A 7291-nucleotide genomic window follows, 5' to 3' on the forward strand; every position below is an offset into this window, starting at 1 on the left:
TCTAGATCATTTGCAATTGAATGGAATAGATCCCTTTTGGACAAAGTGGATTCACCTGCTGCTGCAGTGACCACAGGTGTGATAACATCTAGAATTGGCATCTGGTGCGATCTCTCCGCTTCCACTCCAAAGAAAGTTACCTGTTTATTCCTATCATGCATTGGTTTTTGGGGTTTTCTTTGAGTAATGATGATCTCTTTAGTAGTCTGTTGGCGCCCTCTCCTGGAGGAATAGTTTGCTTGCTCTTGGACATTCTAAAAGAGAGGTCATGATAGACATTGAGCTTCTGAGCTCAATTGGGGACAGTCATGGGTGATGAATGTTTGCAACCTACTGCGAAGCCTCATACCGCAATATAAGGAACGTCAAATACTAAGAAAGGGCGGCCTATGAAAGAATTACTACTTTCAATAAGTACACTTAAACGGCTAATTGGGAATAGAAAAACTGTAAAAAGCCCTCTGAGAAAGCCCCCCTCTAACCTTTGATAGTAAGCTTTTCTGTAGTCTGCCTGTTGATGTATTTTCCGTTTGAACTGTGCACAACATGAAGAGACGGAACACTGGCGGCTTGTCACAATGCCCCCCGATGACATCACAATAGCGCTGCTGCCTAGAAAACAAGCTGCGCAGAAGAAGTTGTTCTTTGGGTGGGAGGGTGGGCTAGTGGAAGGAGGGGGCAATCTCTTTTTTTCCCGGGTGGTAGGGGGATGACAGGAGAAGGGAAGCGGGTGGTGAGAAAGGTACAGAGGGCAGGGTTTGGGGGCTGGGAAGGAAAGGGAAAAGATTAGGGTTTGGGGATGATGAAAGGGCTTTCTACGGGTAAGGATGGCAAAGGGTGGCAGTGACGGAAAGTCAGGCAACCTGTCCTGTCCGTCTTTTTGTATCGTGAATTGGAAAGACTGCAAGGGGGAGGGGAGTTGCTTGCGCCCTAAAGGAGGAGTTATTCAGATTCATTGCAGTGGGCGGCGGCTGCAAAACGCACCATTCTTCTTGTTTTGGCTCTGCAAAGCAGCCTTTTCAAGGGTTGGCTTGGGTGACAAAATGTCTTGTGTAGGCGTGGGTTTGTCTCCCTCTCGCTCTCTCTCCCTAAGATGTGTCCGGCATAGGCCAGGGTGCCACTCGAGGCCCAAACAATTCTGGTTATCGCTTCTCGGCCTTTTGGCTAAGATCAAGTGTAGTATCTGTTCTTATCAGTTTAATATCTGATACGTCCCCTATCTGGGGACCATATATTAAATGGATTTTAGAACAGGGAGATGGAAAAAGAGCTTGCTCTGTCCACTCCACGCATTGACCTGGTATTGCAGTACCTCCAGGAACGGTGCACCCCTTCTTAACCCAGTTTCCAAAAGCAGAACTCAATTCACCTGATTCATATTAGCCCGATTTAATGAATTGGAAGAAAGCATACGTCTTCATATGCACCTCAATTTGGCCCATTCACTTTTCACACTTCCTCCTTTTGTTTTTTATCTTTCACACTTTTGACTTTCTTTATTCATCCAAATAGCAAACTCATCACCACTCAACCTGACCAACTCGGCTATGTCCCCGTGCTGCAGTTCTCTGTCTTATCTAGATCATTTGCAATTGAATGGAATAGATCCCTTTTGGACAAAGTGGATTCACCTGCTGCTGCAGTGACCACAGGTGTGATAACATCTAGAATTGGCATCTGGTGCGATCTCTCCGCTTCCACTCCAAAGAAAGTTACCTGTTTATTCCTATCATGCATTGGTTTTTGGGTTTTCTTTGAGTAATGATGATCTCTTTAGTAGTCTGTTGGCGCCCTCTCCTGGAGGAATAGTTTGCTTGCTCTTGGACATTCTAAAAGAGAGGTCATGATAGACATTGAGCTTCTGAGCTCAATTGGGGACAGTCATGGGTGATGAATGTTTGCAACCTACTGCGAAGCCTCATACCGCAATATAAGGAACGTCAAATACTAAGAAAGGGCGGCCTATGAAAGAATTACTACTTTCAATAAGTACACTTAAACGGCTAATTGGGAATAGAAAAACTGTAAAAAGCCCTCTGAGAAAGCCCCCCTCTAACCTTTGATAGTAAGCTTTTCTGTAGTCTGCCTGTTGATGTATTTTCCGTTTGAACTGTGCACAACATGAAGAGACGGAACACTGGCGGCTTGTCACAATGCCCCCGATGACATCACAATAGCGCTGCTGCCTAGAAAACAAGCTGCGCAGAAGAAGTTGTTCTTTGGGTGGGAGGGTGGGCTAGTGGAAGGAGGGGGCAATCTCTTTTTTTCCCGGGTGGTAGGGGGATGACAGGAGAAGGGAAGCGGGTGGTGAGAAAGGTACAGAGGGCAGGGTTTGGGGGCTGGGAAGGAAAGGGAAAAGATTAGGGTTTGGGGATGATGAAAGGGCTTTCTACGGGTAAGGATGGCAAAGGGTGGCAGTGACGGAAAGTCAGGCAACCTGTCCTGTCCGTCTTTTTGTATCGTGAATTGGAAAGACTGCAAGGGGGAGGGGAGTTGCTTGCGCCCTAAAGGAGGAGTTATTCAGATTCATTGCAGTGGGCGGCGGCTGCAAAACGCACCATTCTTCTTGTTTTGGCTCTGCAAAGCAGCCTTTTCAAGGGTTGGCTTGGGTGACAAAATGTCTTGTGTAGGCGTGGGTTTGTCTCCCTCTCGCTCTCTCTCCCTAAGATGTGTCCGGCATAGGCCAGGGTGCCACTCGAGGCCCAAACCAATTCTGGTTATCGCTTCTCGGCCTTTTGGCTAAGATCAAGTGTAGTATCTGTTCTTATCAGTTTAATATCTGATACGTCCCCTATCTGGGGACCATATATTAAATGGATTTTTAGAACAGGGAGATGGAAAAAGAGCTTGCTCTGTCCACTCCACGCATTGACCTGGTATTGCAGTACCTCCAGGAACGGTGCACCCCTTCTTAACCCAGTTTCCAAAAGCAGAACTCAATTCACCTGATTCATATTAGCCCGATTTAATGAATTGGAAGAAAGCATACGTCTTCATATGCACCTCAATTTGGCCCATTCACTTTTCACACTTCCTCCTTTTGTTTTTTATCTTTCACACTTTTGACTTTCTTTATTCATCCAAATAGCAAACTCATCACCACTCAACCTGACCAACTCGGCTATGTCCCCGTGCTGCAGTTCTCTGTCTTATCTAGATCATTTGCAATTGAATGGAATAGATCCCTTTTGGACAAAGTGGATTCACCTGCTGCTGCAGTGACCACAGGTGTGATAACATCTAGAATTGGCATCTGGTGCGATCTCTCCGCTTCCACTCCAAAGAAAGTTACCTGTTTATTCCTATCATGCATTGGTTTTTGGGGTTTTCTTTGAGTAATGATGATCTCTTTAGTAGTCTGTTGGCGCCCTCTCCTGGAGGAATAGTTTGCTTGCTCTTGGACATTCTAAAAGAGAGGTCATGATAGACATTGAGCTTCTGAGCTCAATTGGGGACAGTCATGGGTGATGAATGTTTGCAACCTACTGCGAAGCCTCATACCGCAATATAAGGAACGTCAAATACTAAGAAAGGGCGGCCTATGAAAGAATTACTACTTTCAATAAGTACACTTAAACGGCTAATTGGGAATAGAAAAACTGTAAAAAGCCCTCTGAGAAAGCCCCCCTCTAACCTTTGATAGTAAGCTTTTCTGTAGTCTGCCTGTTGATGTATTTTCCGTTTGAACTGTGCACAACATGAAGAGACGGAACACTGGCGGCTTGTCACAATGCCCCCCGATGACATCACAATAGCGCTGCTGCCTAGAAAACAAGCTGCGCAGAAGAAGTTGTTCTTTGGGTGGGAGGGTGGGCTAGTGGAAGGAGGGGGCAATCTCTTTTTTTCCCGGGTGGTAGGGGGATGACAGGAGAAGGGAAGCGGGTGGTGAGAAAGGTACAGAGGGCAGGGTTTGGGGGCTGGGAAGGAAAGGGAAAAGATTAGGGTTTGGGGATGATGAAAGGGCTTTCTACGGGTAAGGATGGCAAAGGGTGGGTGGCAGTGACGGAAAGTCAGGCAACCTGTCCTGTCCGTCTTTTTGTATCGTGAATTGGAAAGACTGCAAGGGGGAGGGGAGTTGCTTGCGCCCTAAAGGAGGAGTTATTCAGATTCATTGCAGTGGGCGGCGGCTGCAAAACGCACCATTCTTCTTGTTTTGGCTCTGCAAAGCAGCCTTTTCAAGGGTTGGCTTGGGTGACAAAATGTCTTGTGTAGGCGTGGGTTTGTCTCCCTCTCGCTCTCTCTCCCTAAGATGTGTCCGGCATAGGCCAGGGTGCCACTCGAGGCCCAAACCAATTCTGGTTATCGCTTCTCGGCCTTTTGGCTAAGATCAAGTGTAGTATCTGTTCTTATCAGTTTAATATCTGATACGTCCCCTATCTGGGGACCATATATTAAATGGATTTTTAGAACAGGGAGATGGAAAAAGAGCTTGCTCTGTCCACTCCACGCATTGACCTGGTATTGCAGTACCTCCAGGAACGGTGCACCCCTTCTTAACCCAGTTTCCAAAAGCAGAACTCAATTCACCTGATTCATATTAGCCCGATTTAATGAATTGGAAGAAAGCATACGTCTTCATATGCACCTCAATTTGGCCCATTCACTTTTCACACTTCCTCCTTTTGTTTTTTATCTTTCACACTTTTGACTTTCTTTATTCATCCAAATAGCAAACTCATCACCACTCAACCTGACCAACTCGGCTATGTCCCCGTGCTGCAGTTCTCTGTCTTATCTAGATCATTTGCAATTGAATGGAATAGATCCCTTTTGGACAAAGTGGATTCACCTGCTGCTGCAGTGACCACAGGTGTGATAACATCTAGAATTGGCATCTGGTGCGATCTCTCCGCTTCCACTCCAAAGAAAGTTACCTGTTTATTCCTATCATGCATTGGTTTTTGGGGTTTTCTTTGAGTAATGATGATCTCTTTAGTAGTCTGTTGGCGCCCTCTCCTGGAGGAATAGTTTGCTTGCTCTTGGACATTCTAAAAGAGAGGTCATGATAGACATTGAGCTTCTGAGCTCAATTGGGGACAGTCATGGGTGATGAATGTTTGCAACCTACTGCGAAGCCTCATACCGCAATATAAGGAACGTCAAATACTAAGAAAGGGCGGCCTATGAAAGAATTACTACTTTCAATAAGTACACTTAAACGGCTAATTGGGAATAGAAAAACTGTAAAAAGCCCTCTGAGAAAGCCCCCCTCTAACCTTTGATAGTAAGCTTTTCTGTAGTCTGCCTGTTGATGTATTTTCCGTTTGAACTGTGCACAACATGAAGAGACGGAACACTGGCGGCTTGTCACAATGCCCCCCGATGACATCACAATAGCGCTGCTGCCTAGAAAACAAGCTGCGCAGAAGAAGTTGTTCTTTGGGTGGGAGGGTGGGCTAGTGGAAGGAGGGGGCAATCTCTTTTTTTCCCGGGTGGTAGGGGGATGACAGGAGAAGGGAAGCGGGTGGTGAGAAAGGTACAGAGGGCAGGGTTTGGGGGCTGGGAAGGAAAGGGAAAAGATTAGGGTTTGGGGATGATGAAAGGGCTTTCTACGGGTAAGGATGGCAAAGGGTGGCAGTGACGGAAAGTCAGGCAACCTGTCCTGTCCGTCTTTTTGTATCGTGAATTGGAAAGACTGCAAGGGGGAGGGGAGTTGCTTGCGCCCTAAAGGAGGAGTTATTCAGATTCATTGCAGTGGGCGGCGGCTGCAAAACGCACCATTCTTCTTGTTTTGGCTCTGCAAAGCAGCCTTTTCAAGGGTTGGCTTGGGTGACAAAATGTCTTGTGTAGGCGTGGGTTTGTCTCCCTCTCGCTCTCTCTCCCTAAGATGTGTCCGGCATAGGCCAGGGTGCCACTCGAGGCCCAAACCAATTCTGGTTATCGCTTCTCGGCCTTTTGGCTAAGATCAAGTGTAGTATCTGTTCTTATCAGTTTAATATCTGATACGTCCCCTATCTGGGGACCATATATTAAATGGATTTTTAGAACAGGGAGATGGAAAAAGAGCTTGCTCTGTCCACTCCACGCATTGACCTGGTATTGCAGTACCTCCAGGAACGGTGCACCCCTTCTTAACCCAGTTTCCAAAAGCAGAACTCAATTCACCTGATTCATATTAGCCCGATTTAATGAATTGGAAGAAAGCATACGTCTTCATATGCACCTCAATTTGGCCCATTCACTTTTCACACTTCCTCCTTTTGTTTTTTATCTTTCACACTTTTGACTTTCTTTATTCATCCAAATAGCAAACTCATCACCACTCAACCTGACCAACTCGGCTATGTCCCCGTGCTGCAGTTCTCTGTCTTATCTAGATCATTTGCAATTGAATGGAATAGATCCCTTTTGGACAAAGTGGATTCACCTGCTGCTGCAGTGACCACAGGTGTGATAACATCTAGAATTGGCATCTGGTGCGATCTCTCCGCTTCCACTCCAAAGAAAGTTACCTGTTTATTCCTATCATGCATTGGTTTTTGGGGTTTTCTTTGAGTAATGATGATCTCTTTAGTAGTCTGTTGGCGCCCTCTCCTGGAGGAATAGTTTGCTTGCTCTTGGACATTCTAAAAGAGAGGTCATGATAGACATTGAGCTTCTGAGCTCAATTGGGGACAGTCATGGGTGATGAATGTTTGCAACCTACTGCGAAGCCTCATACCGCAATATAAGGAACGTCAAATACTAAGAAAGGGCGGCCTATGAAAGAATTACTACTTTCAATAAGTACACTTAAACGGCTAATTGGGAATAGAAAAACTGTAAAAAGCCCTCTGAGAAAGCCCCCCTCTAACCTTTGATAGTAAGCTTTTCTGTAGTCTGCCTGTTGATGTATTTTCCGTTTGAACTGTGCACAACATGAAGAGACGGAACACTGGCGGCTTGTCACAATGCCCCCCGATGACATCACAATAGCGCTGCTGCCTAGAAAACAAGCTGCGCAGAAGAAGTTGTTCTTTGGGTGGGAGGGTGGGCTAGTGGAAGGAGGGGGCAATCTCTTTTTTTCCCGGGTGGTAGGGGGATGACAGGAGAAGGGAAGCGGGTGGTGAGAAAGGTACAGAGGGCAGGGTTTGGGGGCTGGGAAGGAAAGGGAAAAGATTAGGGTTTGGGGATGATGAAAGGGCTTTCTACGGGTAAGGATGGCAAAGGGTGGCAGTGACGGAAAGTCAGGCAACCTGTCCTGTCCGTCTTTTTGTATCGTGAATTGGAAAGACTGCAAGGGGGAGGGGAGTTGCTTGCGCCCTAAAGGAGGAGTTATTCAGATTCATTGCAGTGGGCGGCGGCTGCAAAA

The 7291-nt window shown here is 46.4% G+C and overlaps 4 non-coding genes across 4 annotated transcripts; all 4 read left to right on the top strand.

Annotated features, from left to right (window-relative positions):
- Positions 1 to 1144: 1144 nt before the first annotated feature.
- Positions 1145 to 1334, top strand: LOC142280594 (U2 spliceosomal RNA). Its single transcript, XR_012742818.1, has one exon. It is a non-coding gene; the product is annotated as a U2 spliceosomal RNA (small nuclear RNA).
- A 1385-nt stretch (positions 1335 to 2719) lies between these two features.
- Positions 2720 to 2910, top strand: LOC142280590 (U2 spliceosomal RNA). Its single transcript, XR_012742814.1, has one exon. It is a non-coding gene; the product is annotated as a U2 spliceosomal RNA (small nuclear RNA).
- Positions 2911 to 4301: 1391 nt separating this feature from the next.
- LOC142280592 (U2 spliceosomal RNA) lies at positions 4302 to 4492 on the top strand. Its single transcript, XR_012742816.1, has one exon. It is a non-coding gene; the product is annotated as a U2 spliceosomal RNA (small nuclear RNA).
- A 1387-nt stretch (positions 4493 to 5879) lies between these two features.
- LOC142280593 (U2 spliceosomal RNA) lies at positions 5880 to 6070 on the top strand. The gene has a single exon (XR_012742817.1). It is a non-coding gene; the product is annotated as a U2 spliceosomal RNA (small nuclear RNA).
- Positions 6071 to 7291: the final 1221 nt, after the last annotated feature.

Source organism: Anomaloglossus baeobatrachus, unplaced genomic scaffold, assembly GCF_048569485.1.
Source record: "Anomaloglossus baeobatrachus isolate aAnoBae1 unplaced genomic scaffold, aAnoBae1.hap1 Scaffold_4593, whole genome shotgun sequence".
NCBI classification, from domain to species: Eukaryota; Metazoa; Chordata; class Amphibia; order Anura; family Aromobatidae; genus Anomaloglossus; species Anomaloglossus baeobatrachus.